Source organism: Cebus imitator, unplaced genomic scaffold (genome assembly GCF_001604975.1).
Source record: "Cebus imitator isolate Cc_AM_T3 unplaced genomic scaffold, Cebus_imitator-1.0 Scaffold31, whole genome shotgun sequence".
In the NCBI taxonomy this organism is placed as follows: domain Eukaryota; kingdom Metazoa; phylum Chordata; class Mammalia; order Primates; family Cebidae; genus Cebus; species Cebus imitator.
Genome location: NW_016107346.1, coordinates 5,561,496 through 5,582,184, shown reverse-complemented (window position 1 = coordinate 5,582,184; position 20,689 = coordinate 5,561,496). Strand labels below are relative to the sequence as shown.

The 20,689-nt window shown below is 36.3% G+C and overlaps 1 pseudogene; it reads left to right on the top strand.

The window, feature by feature from the left end:
* Positions 1–8,464: 8,464 nt before the first annotated feature.
* Positions 8,465–20,689, top strand: part of LOC119470443 — a 15,687-nt pseudogene continuing 3,462 nt past the window's right edge.

The following is a 20,689-nucleotide window of genomic DNA, read 5'->3' as shown; positions in this document are numbered from 1 at the left end:
TCTTGGCTTAATGTGGAGTGCATGCTTCTGACGTTCCAGTTCAGGCAAGAAATAAATAAAGCTATTACAAAGCCCTTGACCAGATGTGTCTGACATAGTCTGAAACATGTTTGCACAGAAACTTCACTATCAACGTGGCTCCTTCTTATAGCAACAGACATCTGTTCCTGAAGGCTGATGGGGTGCAGCTCATAATCACAGTGAGGACCTGATCTAGCTGGCTTCATTAAACTGCCTTTTCCCTGGCCGCTGTTGTTCTCATTAATCTGCATAGTCTTAGTCATACGTGGGTCAATGATTGATTTAACACAGAATCTAAATGCTTCTGTGTCATGGAATCAAAGTCTGTCCAATAGTCAAAGACTTGAAAATTTCCATTTGTTTTCCAGGAGCGATGGTATACTTTCCTCATAGATAACTTGACTGTGTTATGCCTGGTCACAGTTTACATCTGTCTTTGACTTATATTGTTTCTAAGGTTAGCTATTGATCATTGTTTTCACATGAATCCTTCATTACTCTAATTGGAACCATTTATAAACATATTCCTTGGACAGATGACAAAAGGATCCATGATGGACAACTTCTTATTCAAAACAGCTGCCCAATATGTAAATCAAAAGCTGTTAAACACTGTATTGAGCTGAGAACAATTATACAAGGTTCTAGCCTGTTGTGAATTAAAATAACTGCATTAGAGGTTAAAGGATTTGTAAAGGGAATCTTTCTTTTCAAGAATGCCAGTTCAAATTCAGCTCAGGTCATTGACTAGTATTAGCATGTGAAAATAATATAGAACAAATCTATCCTCTTAGCTTTATTGTTAACAGAATGATAATACCTTCAAAAGCTCTATTTACTGCAGTCAGCCATTTAGTTATCTTATCTGAAAACCCAAGGATTGAAAAGACCTAGCAATTAGACTTAAGGAATTACTTAGAACTGATTATAAATTTCAGGCTAGAATTGAAAAACTTTCCATAATTTTAAGCACATTATAAGATATTTCTCTTTAAGTTATTCTAGTACCATTTATAGGCACTGTTTCTTTTTTTTCCTTTTTATCTGAAAAAAAGAGATAAAATGAAAGTTAAAACTGACTTGCTCTTCATAGAACTGTGGAAATAATACCTAGTATTTATTACTCTTTGCTATTTGTCAATTATTATTCTAAGCACTGCAACAGGTATTATATCATTTAATCCTTATAATAATTTAAAGAGGTAAAAATTATTATTCCCTTTCTTTTAAAAAAACCTAAGGCTAGCAAGATTAAATACATTTTCCCAAGGCCACACAACCCATGTTCAAACCCAGAATATCCAGCTTAAGATTCTATACTGCTCTACTGTAATTTCTCCACAGGAGGCATGTTGAATGCCTCAGTCAAGTGAATTATCTGTCAAGTGAATTAATGTTGGTTACCAATCCACAATATCAGATAGATACATAGATGATTGATAGGTAGGTGGAAAATATAGATGACAGGTAGATAGATGACATTAATATTTATTGAAGGCTTTTATTGCCTCCAATACCTATATTTTCTCATTTAATACCTTATTTTTATAGATAAATTTTATTAGCTCCATTTAAGATGGCTTTTATTAGCCCCATTTATTTTAGCAGGAAGATGTTGGGACACAGCTACTAAGAGAAAGAGCTCAATGTTCAATTTCTCTTACCTTGTTCTAAACTGCATTGCAAGACTGCAGCAAGTGTACGAAGCCTTTGGGAACAACTGGTATCACTGTGTAACTCTCATTTCATATGTTAGTTATATACATGATTCAGTATCTTGCGTAATGCCACAAGTCGCTGATTTTGAGAAAAACATTTACATTTACTTCAGAATGTATTCTCATAACTCTATATTTTTATGTTAATTATGTTTAGTGGATGAGAGGGAGATAAAAGGGGATTTTGTCCAGAGTTCAATTCCAGTAGTAGTCTGAAGGAATGTCAGAATTATATTTATCTTGTGAGAATCTAGGCTTGCATTACCCATTTCATCTTCTGCCTTCCTCTCACAGCAGAAGGCAGTGGGGTAATGTGGAAGAACATAAGCATTGAAGTTGATGGAATGAAGAAAATGTTCTGAATTGATTTTTTAAGTGAATACATTTGATTTTATTAACTTGATTATGTAAGGACACCATTACATTAGTCATACATGTAGCCTATTTATGTGCATAAAAATTCTCTGATAAATACTTAATTCCATCTGACAGAGTACCTCAAGGATTCAAGGGAAAAAAATTTCAACTAAGTAAAAGAAAATATTCTATCACTATTATTCTCTCTTGTCTTTCCATTGAACATCTCTTTCTTTTTCTGTTTTCAGTTCTCTTCCCCACTGATCATAACTCAATAGCCTAACTGAGTCCTGGGCTCTTGGCACCAATAATTAGTTCTCTCAATTCTCTTTGTAAATGATTACATTTCTATTTTTCTTTCTTCCTAAAGGCTGAGTTCTTAAGACTTAACTATGTTCATTTATTTTATATTTCGGCAGTGCCCACTGCATGTCAAACACTAAGTTTGCTAACAAAGGAGACCAAAATACCTGCCTTCAAAGAGCGGAGTAAAGGAAGAAGATAGGAAGATGACATAAATAAAGCAATGTAAAAACTCTATTAAAATTTTGCCATTTTTGTTACAGAAGTTTAGGAGAGAGAAAGACCACCTATATGGGGATATTAAAAAAGGTGTAAGAAAGGAGGTGGTCCTTAAGTCAATAGTTAAGGAATTTACTGTACCAAGCATACAAGGAAAGGGAGAGTATTCCAGGCAGTCATAGTGAATGAGAAATATCTTTTAGAGATAGATCTTCTTTTAAAAAATCATAATTTGACTTAAAATATGCATTTAGGGAGGAGATATGCAACTGTGCATTTGGAGAGAAAATTTCTGTAGTACTGTTACAGTATAAATGTGCTGACTATAAAATACTTATAATCAACTCTCAATCATTTAGTTTAAGGAGAGATTGGATAGTAATAATGAATTAGCATACTTTGTTCATTACTGCAGATATCTCTTTTTTCTCACCTTCTAAAGTGATTATTAACTGAAATACTCAGGTTTTCAATTAATTATGTCTGGATTGAGACCCTGCTTTTTACTATCTCAATCTATTTGTTAAATATGTAATAGATAGCTTCTTATTGATATACTAGCTTCTTTTTAAATTATTATTATACTTTAAGTTCTGGGGTATATGTGAAGATTGTGCAGGATTATTACATAGGTATGACACATTTTGCCTCCACTCCTATTTTAGAAGCACCTTATCAGAAGCAAACATGCACGATACTTCTTCCTATTCCACACAAGACCTTGGTTAGCTTATTTTAATCAAATATTTCCATTTAATATAATAAATAAAATTTAAGAAGAAGGAAAGTTAAGCAAATTGGTTTTTATTGAGGACTTTCTAGGTACCAGACAGTGAGGCAGGCTCACTAAGATACATTTAAATGGACGAAGCAGCATGTAACATGGGATTTGGAGATGTAGAAATTGGTGTCAAGTCTTGTCCAGGAATTCTCTTCACCTCTTGAGGCCTCAGATTTCAAATATATAAAATGGAAATAAGATAGTATCTAATTTATGAGATTATGGTAAAGATTAAGGGAACTTATGTTATAGTGCCTACATAGAGAAGACGTGCCTAAAAGCAAAATGGTGTTAATTCATAAATAGTTGCATCAGTCTGCTATTTTCTCAACAATGCTACATAACAAAACATACAAACTTAGTGGCCTTCCACAATAAACACTAATTTTCTTTTTTCATTTTTTCAGGTCATCAGGGAGCCTATAAACTGAGGCTGAGTTTGACTAGCTTTTGCTCAGAGCTACAGGCTGGGTATAGATTTGCTATAACTATTTCTCATCTTCCTTGTCCTGGTCAGTGGCTAGTGAGATACATTCTTCTCATGGCAAAAGACAGAGCAGGAGAGCAAGCCCACATGTGTAGCACATTTCAAGCCACATAGATGTTAAGTCACATCTACTAACATCCATGGACCAACAGCCAAGCTGAAAAAAATGAGAAAAAAAAAAGTAGATATTTGCTAAAAAATTATTCAATATACCACAATTTTGGCTTATTAATCAGTTTTTAAAATTTGAACATACAATCTAAGTTATCTATAATAATCAATAACTTAACTAACTTTATAAAAACTATAAAAATAACTATAATTTGAAAGTTACCTTTAAAAAGGAGGGCTGAAAGAATCGATAACTGATTGTGAAATCATCCAAAAGTGAACAATTAATGTCCAAAGATACACAAGTAATTATATTGTGAATAACATATCCAATAAATAACTCACCAGTCTAAGCCTTTATGTGTGATGCTACATGAGAAACTTCTTTACTGTGTGTTTTGGAAAATCAACAAGAGCAGAAAACATGTGCTCAGTTTTCTGTGTGGTTATTAGTTTGAGGGCAAATGTTTTTCCATTTCTTGGTTTAATATTCGCATAGTTTATTGGGCCCCTTTGTATCCATTGGCTTTACCCAATCATTTACTCATTCTCTCAAAGCGAAATTTATAAGATGCCTACTGTGTGCCAGGCTCTATGTTAGTTTTTGGCGAAACAACCGTTGACTTTAAACAGCTTTCCAAATTGGAAACTTTCAGAGTATAAAACATAAATGATTTCTTAAATTCCACAAAGCCCCGAAGGTCAAAAAACTTAGTTTAGAAAAGGTTTCCTACAACCTTGAACATCCTGCATGTATACATGCTTAATAAGTAGCCAGAAGTACATCAAATGAGATCAAATGAGCAGTCCTAAGTAGAGATCAAAGGCTTCAATTGTGCGCCTGAAGAGCAAGCCTTTATTACATCTTGGGTACACAGACTTTTCAATTGGGTTTTTAATAAGATATTTTACTGGTTTAGAATTATTTCAATTTTTTGCTGCTGCTAATGAAAAAAGTTAATCAGCAGATATTTATTAATTTTGAGGGCTTGTTCTCTTTTGAAACATTTCCACATACCTCACGTTGAGCCTAGAGTCACTACACTTAGAGTCTACAAACTGAGGAAGATGAGAGTGGAATTCTGTTTCTGCTTTCCGGGATTATGGGCTGTGTGTAAAGACAATAAGGGTGTTTCTGCTCCAAGGTATAGCAAATTCTAAATCCTAAGGATGTCATGTGAGAGACTGAGCCCAACATGACAAAGACACGTAGAATTAAAGCATTGTTCCACTAAATTCAAATTTAATAATTTCAACATCCACATTGAGATGTTGAAACGGAGACTATCTACTAGTTCCTTTTTATCCTTTTAGATAATTCAATACAGTTTTAGCTTTCCAGTGACAATTAGTGAAGGCATGGAAGTTTGCATCTTACCTCTAAGCCCTCTCTTGGTTTTTGTCTTAGCATCAACCTTGGAGCTACCTTTCAGAGAGAACAGAGTTGATACAGAGCATCTTTCAGAACTGTGATTAATGGTGTATACCTTCATTATCTATCATTTTACCACCTTGAACCCACAACCTGACTTTAATTGTACCCTAGAAGAACACACCTCATGCTACAGTTCTGCAAGTTTTACCAAAAAAAGACTATTTCTGCTCTAATTACCATCACAACAGCTCCCATTATGGTTTGACCCTAGTAATTTAGTTATATTTATGCTGCTACAATGCACCAAATAGATAATAATGAATACTGAAGCAGACTAAGGTTGAAGCAAACTATAATTATGCAGACCTAATGAAGTTACCAGAAAAGGCAGTATATAAAAAACATGCTCAGATAAAGAAAACACACACACACACACACACACATACACACACACACGCACACACACACACACACACAGAGAGAGAGAGAGAGAGAGAGAGAGATTATTTCTGATTCTCAAAGTTCTGCATTATGCTTAGGAATTTCTGGATACTTGACATGTGCTGTTCACGTCCTTTCTTGCTTTCTGGTCTGTGATTTTGGACTTACAGGTCACATTCCAAGCTTTCATCTTTCATTTCCAAGTGTCTACCTTTGTCAAATGAAGACAAAGTGTTTTCTATTGCTTATAGAGCAAACCAAATGGGATACTTATTTGACAATCTGCTTTTGTGCTAAATATGGTAAATTAACATTTTAAAATCAAGGATTTTGTTCAAGATGTTGGCAATTAAATCTATCAAATGAGCCCATGGCTGGAGTTCCTTAAAATAACAGCTAACAAAGTTACTACACCTGCAAAATAAAGTCATAGCCAGTTAGCTACTCGGGACATAGTTGAACCAAAAATTGCTTTTGTGCAAGTTGATTAACAAGTAGTGTATGGTAGGAAAAAAGCAAACAAAGGGTTTGGTTATCAAGTGTTGACAATAGAAGTCCTCCTCTGGAAAGATTTAGATAAACTTTGGGAATCAGTGAGACAAGACTAAAAGAATCTCACTCGTCCAAATGTTCAGAGGAAACTGAACACCCTTTTTAGCTCATTAACAGAGATAACATATAGAAACAAATGCATGAAACTGCTTCATTATTTCATACAAATTTGTGATAATTATCATGGCACTTTTGCTGATTTTCATTTATTCCTAAGTAACCATCTGATAGAAATGGGAAAGCCAGAAGATGTGCAGATTCCCTAGAATGACTGACTCTGAGAGGAGGACGAAGGAGCTCCTTTGGGTTTCCTGTGTTTCACCTGGTTCTTATCGACTCTGATCTCTTGTAAACATAAAGCGCAGTCATTCTCATATCACATAGCATAACTTCTATAGTTATCAATTTCTAAGAAGAATGACATCGTTAATACAGAGCCGAGTCCTTGTTGTAAAAATCCCCCTAATGGTTTAGGGGTCATGTTAAATTATCTGTGACTATTCAGGTTCAACTGGCTTTAATTCTAAAATGTCCTTCTAAATAGATTTCTCTCATTCCCCTCATTGTTGAATAGTTCTCAACTATTTCATGCCCCAGTAGGCCCGCATTCCTATTTTAAGTGCATATCTGGGTAGCAGATTAAGAGAAAAAGGATAGAGGCAAAGTTAAAACTTGCCAAAAGAATTTTTTTTTTAATTTGACAATTTTCCCCCTATGTCTCCTCATCAATTCATAACTAGAAATAAATCCTGGCCAAACTGCATTTTTATGCTCCCTAATGTATTTCATATCCACATCACTTGCTCTCTGTTATCTGCACTACTTCTTTGATCCATCAATTGCTTTTCTTTTTACACCAGGTGAGTTGGTTTTTTAACCATAAAGGGATCCAGCTGTTCATCTGGGAGTCATCTAAGTATTCAGTATTAAGGGGTGGAGCTGCTGTCTTTTGCTTCACCTGCTATACTCTTTTCTATCTTTATAATTAGATTTCCTGATGAAAGTGAAGTTGCAGTGGGGACAGATGTTCTTAAAATTAAAAAAGCAAAAAAAAAAAAAAAAAAAAAAAAAAAAAAAAAAAAAAAAGGTTAAGGACCAGAGAAAGCACATAAACAGGGGGCCGATTCATATTATTAAAAATGAAGATTGTGTGCTTTGGATTCCATACATGTGTCTGATTACAATAAACTAAGATAAACCTCTGACTCAGAAAACTTCACTTTCTTGCAGGGATAAGAGAAAAGAAGTGGGCATCAGAGAGATGTGTCCCATTACTCTTAGTGAATATTCTCTACAGCTGCTTAAAGACAGATCAGGGATTCTTCAGGAAAGTATTCCTCTAGAACTCTTCAAGTAGTTACAGCAAAGAGAGTCTTCAGCTAGAGAAGGTTGAGAAATGTCAGTTCTTTCTTTCTTCTAATGCTCTGACCCGAATAGGATGGGTTTATCCTCAATCAGATTCTGATTGCTGTGCCATAAATAAAATAAAATACAATATAATGAAATAAAGTAAACAAAAATGAAGCAGAATAAAAGTCTTCTTGTGATCTTCCAATCACAACATACAGATCTTAAGTATCAATCTTCTTCACCTATACACATTGGTCCCATCCATCAATTTTATCATGGAGTTGGCTTAAAACTGAGGATACATCTTGTCTTTCACTACATATGATGGATTCCAGATGTTCAGATTAAATAATGGTGCTCCCCTGTAGACATAATGGACCATAGCAGCAATGTAACTAGGCAAAATGAGCAAACCAGGCTCTGCAAATGATCTTAATTATTTCAACTGTGAGGGATAGAAAAGCACTGGGCAATACAACAAATAGTCCTTTGAAAGAGCAGAAAAAGTCCTGGTAATTTACATTTAAGTCAAACCTGCTCCCTGCAAAGTATAATGTGTGTGTAATAATTCAGGAAGAAATCTAACACTATACCATTTTCATAATTGGTATTCTATGTCAAGTCTCTAGCAGCAGGTAGCATATAAATCATAATGTTAATATTGGTCTGCTTTTCAATTTATTTAAATGATATTCTACGGTCAAAGATTTATTGCTAAAAAATATGAATGTGCTTTTACATCATTGAAGATGTATCTGTGTTTCCAGCATTTGAAAACGCAGTTACAAATGTCAGAATTTAGGTAAGTCAGATTTTACAGCATGTGCACACACACACACACACAGAGAGAGAGGTATGGAAACAAGTCTATATCTTTATTTGTACTTTCCATGATTAAGAGAAAGTACAGATTATATTCTACTTGGTATAATATTACTTAAATACAATCTTCCAGGCCTGGGAAAATGAAGTAAAATTGAAGTTCATGTCAAGCTGGCCAAAAGGTGAGTTCTACCTCAGCAATCTTTTGTGGTTGTCTACTAAGCCATAAATTAATCTGTCCGAATCATTGACACTCATCCACAAAGCACAGGTGGCAGTCTCCTTTCATACACACCAAAGAGAGCTAGATAAAAATAAATTGTGCTGCCATTAAAAACATGCCAAAATAATATTTTTCCCATCTGCTAAGTCCAGCCCCTGTGGTAAGTGAACTAACAGGTTTCTATGCTCACACTTGATGAACAGACACCACAAGCAATTAATTAACAGTATCACAACAGGAGTCAATTGGATTTCTCCCTTTTAAACATTTATCACAGCCATAAACAATACACACCCTGTATAACATTCAGCCTTGTGGGTCTTCAGATGTGGCTGCTCTAAAGCCCATTTCTATCTAAATATTTACAACAAAGTTGGTCTGCGGAACAGACCTATCAAGGGGGACTCTTTGTCCCAGGTTCCACACTGCCAAAGCCATGATCCACAGACTCCTCACAGCCTGGCTTGCCTCATTCTCCTGATACCCACACTACAAACAAGGACAATCCAAGGGCAAAGTCTATTTTTTGCATTTAACCAGTTAGTTAAAAATAAACTTTACAGTTTCCTTCCCATTAAAAATATGTGCCAGGCAAATATAAATGTATTAAGATGTTACTGTGAAGAGCATTAGAAAATCTGAAAAGAGATGAGTCTTGGCACTGAAAAGCCATTAATTATCTTTAATCACATCATAAGTGCCTAGGAGAATATTAAACCTTTATAGAAATTAGTTGGCTTGTGGTTTAAGAAGAAGTTTGAATAAATAATTTAGAGAATAGGAAATTTAGCAAAGATAATACTCAAAAAAGGCCAGGAAAATGTTAGTAGTACATCCTTTCAAATTTCCAAGGGAGATACAACTCTACCATTTAATTTGCTCAAAACTCTGAGAAATAAGTTAACTCCTAAAAGTATTTTTTAAAAGCCAGCATAACACTGAGTCTTCCTGACTTCTAAAGTGGAAAAATATCAAAATCAGGGCATTGGAGACAGTGGATAAAAACAAATACATTGATTCCTCTCTGTATTTATAGCTCTTCATTTTGAGTTGAGTCTCAGCAGGTAAATCTATAAGCAGAGGGAAGAAAGAGCATACATGCAAACAGCATGCCTATGGGCCATGACAAACAGAGACATGAGTTCCTGCTCAATTAAGTTGTGGTTGCTTTGGTAACCCATCTCAGGGAGGCCAGGCACTGGCAGAAAGAGGTTTCTAAGTTTTATCTCCCTTCTCTTGCCATCCCTTCCCTTCCCCTATTTCCCTCTCTTTCATTTCTTCCTTTTGCAGTCTGCATCTCTCTTTTCCTTCCTTTTCTAAGCCTTTGCTGGGATGCTACTAAATAAGAGATTTATCCTATAAGAACAATTCCCAACCATTCCCTTATGCCATGTATTTTCAATGGGGTACTTCCTTGAGTGGAAGCTCAACCCAGAGGAATTGCTTTCAGCAGATCTTAATTGCTGTTGTGCATACAGTCCCATACAATCATGTGCATACCTGAGACTCACTCAAATACCAAAATCTGTGAATGCTCAAGTCCCTTTTCTAAAATGGGTAACATTTGCCTATAACTTACCCTTATCCTCCTGTATACTTCAAATCATCTCTAGATTACTTCTAATACCTAGTACAATGTAAATGCTATGTAACTAGTTGTTATACTGTATTTTTTATTATTTGTGTTATTTTTGTTTTATTTTTTATTAATGTTTCTTCCTGAATATTTTTGATCTGCTGTTGGTTGACTCTGCAAATGCACAGCTCAGGAATACAGAGGGCTGGCTATATACCTTAAACCATATACATCAATCAATCAATCTATCTATCTATCTATCTCCATTTAAATCCAGTGTATTTTAATTAATTCCTTGAATATCTATAGCAGATTTTCCAAAGATGGCTGCAATAACATCTGCAGTGCCACATATTCTTCTAGAGCCTTGCCTTTCCCCCATCGAGAGAGGATGTCTAATTATCCCCTTGAATCTGATTTGCTGCTAAGCAGTAGAATATGGCAGAGGTAATACTGAGTGACTTTTAATTCCAGATCATGAAAAGGTTTTGCAGCTAGAATACTTGCTTTTGAAGACCACATAAGAATCCTGACCTCCCCAAGACTGCCAGGCAAAGAGGCCACATACAGTAGGCACTCTTATTAACAGCCTCAGCTGAATCTCAGCCAATAGTCATCACCAACTACCAGCCAGGTGAGAGAGCCTTCTCAAACATCCTACCCAGTGGAGCTTCCAGATGGCTGGAGTCCCAGATAACGTCTACTGCAACCATATGTGAGACCCTGAGCTAGAGTTGCCTACCTAAGGTATTCCCAAATTCATGATCTGCAAAATCATGAGCACGTTTTAAGCCCCCAAACTTTGGGATAATTTGTTACTCAGCAATGGTAACTAGAACAGCCCTTAATATTTCAAGGGATGATTTCTCATTAGAGTTCACTGGAATAAAGCATATACAACTTGAGGGACAAAACTGTACAAGTTAAATATAATTATATTTTGTAGGAGTAAAGTTTTAGGTTTTGTATTCAAAGCATCTTCAACAACATCAATGATACATATGCATGATAGCTATTTTTTTCCACTTTTTTTTTCCTTTCCTTTCTCTTTTTTTTTTTTTTAAAGACAAGAACTTCCTCTGTCACCCAAAGTGGAGTGTAGTGGCATGATCTTGGTGCACTGCAGCCTCTAACTGCTAGTTTCAAGCAATCCTCCCACCTTAGCCTCCTTCTCACAGGAGTGAGTAGCTACTGAGGAGCTACTCACAGGTGTGAGCCACCATGCCCATACATTTCCTATTTTCAATTCAGCTCCACTTGTCTTTTATGGAGGAAACATTGTTTCCTATCCCCACAATACTCCTTCTACAGTTTGATTAATATCTTCTGACCTCCATTTAAGTCATCCTTCTATCTGAACTGGCTATATTCGTCTCTGAGAAAACACAAGGGAAAGAAGGAGATGGAAATACAAGAAAGGTAAAGAATTTCAGTGTTACTTGAGAATCCTCAGTTTGAATTTGAAGTAACTACCAAAAATAACCTTGGTAGTTTGTATTATCTAGCATGTTTTTATAATAAATAACTATAAGTTCAGTAAGTATACTATGGAGTTTTTAAGTATATAATTTACTTTACAAATGTTTTATTTAGAATGTTATTCACATATTAATTTCCATCTTTTTGGCAAATACCTTTGAGTATCTTCAGAAAATTTTTGAATACCTGAGTTTCTTACCATATATATATATATATATATATACACACACATATATATGTGTGTGTTTGTACATATATATTATATATTTATACATATATATTATATATGTGTATATTTACTTTTTAGCCAATTGTCTCAGTATATGATCTTGAACTCAGGAAAATAATTGCATTAACTTTTGAGTTTGTTATTTTATTAGCTATAAGCTGTGAAGTAATCTATGATTCAGCTTGCTTTTATTTCTCTGCCCTTGTAGGGGGATGATCTAGCTGATGACAATCTGGCAAATTTATGTCTAGGGAGAATCAGTCCCACCCTGTGTGGGTGTTGGCTTGAATGGCTCTAGTCCCTCTGGTGCAAAGAGGTCTGGTCACCTCAGCAAGCAAGGAGGACAAACTGGAGCCAGCTAACATCCGTCAGGAACTCCACCACCAAAGGCATGATCTGGTGGGAAGAACTGAGTTCACTGTCAACTATACTAAATTGAAGGAAAAAATAATGTAAGTTAGGTCATCAACTTGGTCCCAATCGTAAGGAGAAAATTGCTAGTGGTAAAAAAGCACTAGAATCTGTCCTTTAATTGTGAAGTCATGTTAGCATATCTACACTAATGTTAGTTACTAGCAAGGCTAGCATGCACATTGTTCTGATTTGGAATAATAGATGGGGCGAAAATTGCATTTAGCCATTGAAAACTTCGATGGAGTCTTCCTAGAGAAAGTGATCAGAGCCAGGGATCCAGAGTCTAACTGAGACCCTTAGTCATTTTACACTCTTGATTTATTCTTTTTCCAGTGGAAAGTAAGAGATTTTAAAGGACATTCTGATTCCCAAGAAACATCTTCATTCGTCTGGAATGCATTTGAACATGCAAGGTACTAACCTGCAAACTAAACAGATGTTTTTTTAGATTGAAGTCTTAATTATCCTTAAGCTAACAAATTCATTGGTGGAAAAAGAAAGGTACTTTTTTGTACAGCTAACATCTCTTGCAAAACAATGCTTTCTTGAGTTCAGTGTGCAAATCCATTAGAAACATAAACATTAAAGTTCCCCTTAAATACACATGTGGTCATATGGGAGAGGTGTTGATGTACATTTAGCCTTTTATCAAAGCTCTTGATACTAGAAAAAGAAGTATATATTGAGAAAATAAAAACTGATGTTGTAGTCACATTTTCAAACAAACGTGATGTATAGTGTGAACATGACAATATGTTTGGTATTTATTTCTACAGTTGGATTTGCCTTGAGTTCAGAAAGGGGGTAGCTAATGCACTAACGGTGTTTGATAAGTTACGGCTTAGGGTGTGATAATGTTTAGGCTTGAGCATTCTTATAGAGCTTCTGAAATGCTATACTTTTTAATTTGGAAGAGTTAAAATTTTATTTTAATAGCAACAAAAACAATGTGTATATATAATATGTCTCTTTATCTAATCTACCTATTAATATCTAGATATCTCATTAGAGGACAAGACATCCTCATGTTAATGAAGGGAAGGCCTAGTGAATTGGCTAAGGTGAGGAGTCCTTCTCCTGCAGGCAAGAGTATATTTGCAAAGACAGGTCAGGTCTGAGTCACAATTTTTGGGTTGGTGGCAGGCTGATGAAGTCAATCCAGCTTCATGTTCTCCTGACTAAAATAAGATCTCGGTCAGAGCCCAGGCCCTGCATCTTTGCAGAGAACAGGCACAGACAGGCCAAGTAGTGTGAGGGGAGGCCTAATTTAAGCTCAAATCCTCTGTTGTTTAACAAAAGAATTAGCACATTTTAATCTTAGAGTTGGGTTGAAAAATAGAAGCAACCAATTTTCTTGCCATACATGCAATGAAAACCATTTCTGAAGTTTCTGTGAACTTAGGGGCTCTCTTTAATCTGTGCAGCAACCTCTGGATTTGTTGCTTTTGGCTGGAGGGTTGGAAGATTTTGGAAACTTTGTAGTGGGTCACCTATGCCAGTGCTTTTCAAAGATGTATGTGCACATAAATGCTTGAGGATTTTGTTAAAGTTTCTGATTCAGTTGGCATGGATTGGGTCCCATAAATTTTAATTTCTCCCAGGTGAAGCTGATGCTGCCGATCTGAAGATCACCCTATGAGTAGCAAGGACACCAGTAATTCTGGCTGCATATTTTAATCACATTGGTAGGGCTGCCAGATTTGGTATAATCACATTGGTAGGGTTGCCAGATTTTGGCATTATTTGTTGCTCATCTGAAACAACAAATAATTTTTTAAATATAAGTATGCCCAATGCAAATATTTGAGGTATATTGTAATAAAAATATTTGTTTATCTGTCTGAAGTTCAAAGACATTGGCATCCTCTATTTTACCTGGAAGTCCTACATGAGGAATATGTTAAAATAGCAAAGTCTTGAATTACTGCCCAAGATATTCTAATTTAATTGGTCTGGGTTGCAGCCTAAGCATAAATACTTTGCAAAATACCCCAAGAAATTCCAATGTGCAACTGAGAGCCACTGATCAAAACTCAGCCTATATTAAATAGGTGAGGGGACGGAAGTTCAAGGTGTCGTAGAAGATAGCCAGCGGTAAAATGGGGATGAAAATTTAGGATTTTCAGGTACTCTTTGCCCTCTACTCCCTCCATCTTGAGTGTTCAACAGTTGAAAACACATTCCTCCTTTTGAAGCTTAAGGGGTAGCCTCCTTTGAGAACTGTATTTGCTCTTAGGTCCCTGAAGTTGGGGGTCATCTCCCCCAATGTGGGTCACTCCCTTAAGTCCTGTAGTTCTCACCCCAGAAAGCATTAGAGATCTGCCTTTTATGAATCTTAATTCATGAATGCTTTAAAGTTAATTTATCCTAATTGTTAACCCACATCTGGGAGCTTTAAAAAACATGAATGTCTGGACGCCACCCCCAGAGATTCTGATATAATTGGTCTGTGGTGCAGCATAAGCATTGGAATCTTTGGAAAGCTCCGTGAGTGATTCTAATGTTCAGACAGAGATGAACAGTACTGCTTTCTCAGACCCTTTAAATGCAGTGGACCTGGGGCCTGTGACTCTAAAGTTGTCTGTAAGCGGTGGGTCCAGCTGAGCCCATCGCAGATGTGTGTAAATCAGCAACTTCAAAGGCTGGAAACGCTGAGCTTGACTGCAGGGTAAACCTGGAATGCCTCATATGTTATTCTTTCAAGACTTGTCAAAGCATTTGAATCAGTTCTAATTAAAAAACACATAGTTTCCTTAGATTCCAGAATCTTAAAATACCTATATGAGCCTTGTATGTATTTCCACTGGTTCTAGGATTTCCTGTTTCTCTGATGAAATGAAGAGTAAATAGTTATTTAAAAAATAATAATAATAAAAAGAGAGAGGTAGGAGATGGGGAGGTGGGGAGAAAGCGAGCATTTACTTATTCTGAGCTTTCTAACTAGCAGTTTCAAGGTGCTAGGAAACCCCTGCTAACCCTCACTCTTTCCAGGTGATCTTATACTTTCTCTCATTCATCTGAAGAAAGTAGAGAAAGTTACTGCTTTAGAAACAACTGTATATCAGGCCTTTCCTGAAGAAGAGAAATTTTTTAGGAAAAGTATTTTGGCAGGAACTACAGTAAACAGTCAGACTATCTATTTTCTTCCAGCTTTCTCCTTCAATAATTGAAATGCAATCAGAGCATCCATGAATGAATCACACTATTTAAGATAGACATGCAGGGGGTCTTCTAAAGTCTCAAAATTGTGGACTTCTAAAGGTGGTAATTGGAGTGCTTATTAATTAGCCTGGCTACATTATATGAAACTACCCTATTATATCTCTATAGGCTTGGTGAATTTATTTAGGTTTAAATAACTAGGTCACACAATCAGAGGTACACAAACTTGTCCAATTAATATTTTTCAATTCCCAATCCAAGTGTTCTTCACAATTAAGATAGGTGCATACTGATCATTTTGTTGTATGCTTCTGGTTTTTTATGTAAATCAAATAGACTTTGGTTTACCCCCTTCCAAGTCAATTGAAAGAATACTCATCTATACAGATGGAAAGATTTATTGACTTGGTACCAAGCAAGCCCAATCCCCCCATCCAGTTCAACCAACCTGCAAGTTTGTAGATTCACCCTGTAAATATGGAAAGCACAGTGATTCCACAGTAGTTTATTCAAGAGTATTGTATTTTTTGACAAATTTCAATATGGCACATTATTAATCCAGAAGGAAAAGTGCAAAGGAAAGATGACCATCTTTATTGGAAGGGATATTTCTTTATAAATTACCATTTGTCAGAAAGCTTTATTGAGATAAACCTTAATTTGTGGTTTGATCCCTTTTTATTTTCCTTTCATCTCTTCTAATCCTCAAACATTTATTTGCCTCAGGGAAGCTCTATATGACAGGATTAAAAGTGAACGTTATTTTTAGACTACCTGGCTTTCAAACCTGTTTTCCAGAAGCCTTGAAATCAGGGAAGGAGAGAAGAAGACACTACCAGAAGGTATTCTGGATATAAAGTGACTAGTAAAGAAGCTAAGATCAAAGAAAATTTTGCTTTGTGTTATACTCGAGAGGACAGAACCCAAGCATGGATTATTTCTCCAATAATTTGAAAAATCCTGAGTTTGGGGCAGAACAGCACTCAGAGTTTGAAGATGCTAGTTTCAAGAGATTTTCAGGCTTGAGTAAAGGAACAATGTTGCAGTATTTTGCAAAGAAAAATACAGGACACCCAATTAAATTTGAATTTCACATAAATGTTGAATTGCTTTTTAGCATTAAGTATGCTCCATGCACTATTTGTGACTAAATATTTATATTTAAAGCACTATTTATTTGTACTAAAATTATTCATTATTTATATAAAATTCACAATTAGCAGGTATCTTAGTCTGCGGTAGTATGACAAAATGTCACAGACTGGATAATTTACAAACAATAGAAATTTATTTCTCATAATTCTAGAGTCTGGAAAGTGTAAGATCAAGCAGCAGTTGGGTTGGCATCATGAGGGCTTGTTCTCTGCTTCCAGATGGTGCTTTATTGCTGCATCCTCTGGAGGAGAATACTGTGTTCTCGCATGGCTGAAGGGGCAGAAGGGCAAGAAAACATTTCGTTCTACCTCAAGCACCTTTAGAAGTGTACTAATCCCATTCATCGGGGTGGAGCCCTCATGGCTTAATCATCAGCCAAAGGCCACAGCTCTCAAAGTAGCTGCAATGTGGATTAAGTTTCAGTATAAATTTTGGAGGGGATACCATCATTTAAACCACAGCAGCAGGTTCCTTTTATTTTATCTGGCAACTATAAGAAGATGGATTTCATTATTGATTATGATGGACTGACAGAGACATGTGCTAGCTTTCTTATTTCAGATAGCAAAGAAGACTTTGGGACTACTGGGCAACATTAGGCTATAGGAATGGCCTCATTCTATAATGGCTAAGACATAGTTTCCACCAGCTGGACAAAAGGAAAACTCAGAAAAGATTTCATTGATTTAAAAAATAAATTTGAGGCCAGGCGTGGTGACTCACGCCTATAATTCCAGCACTTTGGGAGGCCAAGGCGGGTAGATCACGACGTCAAGAGATCAAGACCATCCTGGTCAACGTGGTGAAACCCTGTCTCTACTAAAAATACAAAAATTGGCTGGGCATGGTGGTGCACGCCTGTGGTCCCAGCTGCTCGGGAGGCTGAGGCAGGAGAATTGCTTGAACCCAGGAGGCGGAGGTTGTGGTGAGCAGAGATCACGCCACTGCACTCCAGCCTGGGTAACAAGAGTGAAACTCCGTCTCAAAAAAATATAAATAAATAAATAAATAAATTTGATATTTCTTGTATATCAAATCTTTGATTGCAGATGAATACTCACTATAATCTGAATCCCTGTCTATTTTAGACCTGTTTCCCAAGATATATTGGTAAGGCATTTGATCACTTTCTTGTAGACAGATAAAAACTTGGAAGATGAGAATCCTTAAGATTTGCTGTTTTTTTCCTTCAACAAGACAAAAGGTCATTTATCATACTATAAAAAGAGAGTGGGAGACTCCTGGGAACCATGTTTCTGAGATACATAAAGCCTGCTGTCATCAGAACCCTGTAGGTTTTTTTATTTTCTTGTATTTTTTATTTCTCATTTTTAATTATTATAGCTATATAATAGTACCTTTTTATGGGATACATGTGAAATATTGATAAAAGCATACAATGTGTAATGATCAAATCAGGGTAATTGGGATACCTATTAACTCAAGTATATATTATTTCTTTGTGTTAAGAACATCTCAATTCCACCCTTCTAGTTATTTTGAAAGATACAGTAAGTTAACTATAGTCACCCTAATGTGCTACTGAATACTAGATATTATTTTTTCTATCTAACTCTTTTTTGTACCCATTTACCAACCCCTTTTTATTCAACCCCCACTTCCCACTACCCTTCCCAGCCTCTGGTATCCTTCATTTTATTCTCTACCTCCATGATATTATTTTTTTAGCTTGCATATATGAGTAGAAGTATACAATATTTGTCTTTCTGTGTCTAGCTTATTTCACTGAATACCCTCCAGTTCCAACCATGTTGTTGCGAATGGCAGGATCTCATTTATTATTATTATTATTGAGACAGAGTCTCACTCTGTCACCTAGGCTGGAGTGCAATGGTGCAATCTCGGCTCACTGCAACCTCTGCCTCCAGAGTTCAAGTGATTCTCCTGCCTCAGCCTCCTGAGTAGCTGGGACTACAGGTGTGTGCCACCATGGCTGGCTAACTTTTTGCATTTTCAGTAGAGACGAGGTTTCATTGTATAGCCAGGATGGTCTCAATCTCCTGATGTCGTGTTCCACCTGCCTTGGCTCCCAAAGTGCGGGGATTATAGGCATAAGCCACCATGCCCAGCCAATCTCATTCTATTTTATGGCTGAATAGTATTGTGTATATGTACCACATTTTATTTATCTATTCATCCAGTGATGGAACTTAGGTTGATTCTATATTTTGAAACCACAAATTGGTTTTGATGGAAACCAATGTTTCTGGTCAATGGGAAAAAAAAAAAGGTAGGTTTTGCTCTGTAAGCTGAATTATGTCTCATGGTTGCAGCAAATGCATTAAAATCAGAATTGCCATCTTTTCAGGAAAACATGAACACTAAGTTCCTCTACATGACTTGTCTTTCCACATATGTCTTCCCTTACAGAGAAAATAACCTGATACAAGATGGTAATAGATGTGGCCCACTGAACTTACCATGGCTCACACTCCCATCTGTGAGCATCAAGGGAGCAATAACATTATAGATGAGCCACTTGTTTTTGGAATGGAGCACAGCTGCTATCTAATGGCCCGGAGGAACCACAGCCTGAGACCAGAAGTGAAGGAGAATACCTCAATCTGAAGGTGAAATCGAAGCAAGCAGATTCTAGTGTTCCAAGAATCAGTACTGGCCAGTCATGAGGATTAACATCCCTTCTCTCATTGACACTATGCCAAGAGTTTTTGTTTTGTTTTGCTAATTTTTTAAAATGAGCAACAGCCTTCAGATCCTGAGTTTAAAGGCCTGATGCAGGCCTGAGTCATTGGCACCGCTGTGTAACTCCTCTCTGTCGCAGGTGTGCTGCCCGGCTCCTCTGGGCCCAGCCAAACCCCCTCCCCTTCCTCCTCACTCCCCTCTCTCCACCTGACAATTGTAAAATTTAAGGAGCAGATCCGATCAGGGTGGTATAGCTTCAGGCATATGAATTCTTTCCGGGGCTCTTTGAGCTTGGAAGCAGTTTAAAGGTAAGAAGGTTTGAAGAGTGAATGAGTTCCCAAGAATAAACATGTTTCAAAGGAACCTGAATGAGGGACTTTGTTTATGCGGGTTTTATATGACGTTTGCTTACTTAATGTAGTAACTCCTTGAACATATTGCCTTGTATGATATAATTTATTTACATAATTCTGGATTGGAAAATCATGAGCAAACCCTAGGAAAACTTCTAGAAAAAAGAAAACTTGTTTTTATATGGATTTTAAAATTAAATATATGTATGTGTATACCTAGGTATAGCTATGTGGATGTATAAAAATCCACAGAGAGATTATATACCTGTATAGATAATAGAATTAGATAAGATATAAATATTTGAAAAAGAGGGCAAAAATAAATGTAGATCAAAATCCAATTTCCAGCCTGTTTTAATTTATGCCAAATTATTTCCTATAGGACATAAAAGAATATGGTGCTTTTAAATTATTATGATCCAAGTTTTGCTTTTTTAAGCATTTCAGTTTTTGCCACATTGATCTGTTACAAAACTAGGGAAGTCCTTTAAAGCACTGAACTGTTCGAAACTCTCATGACAGAATTATGATAAAATATTTTAAAAAGCAGAGTTTACCTTTAGTGTCTCCTGAAAAGAGGAGAAAAGAATTTCTCCCACAGTGTACCTAGGTAAAGGAAAGGAAAAAGAGTCTCTCTTTAAGTGTGCTTACTTTCTTTAAAAAAAAAAAAATTAGGGCGGGGCGCGGTGGCTCAAGCCTGTAATCCCAGCACTTTGGGAGGCCGAGGCGGGTGGATCACGAGGTCAAGAGACCGAGACCATCCTGGTCAACATGGTGAAACCTCGTCTCTACTAAAACTACAAAAAATCAGCTGGGCATTGCGGTACATGCCTGTAATCCCAGCTACTCAGGAGGCTGAGGCAGGAGAATTGCCTGAACCCAGGAGGCGGAGGTTGC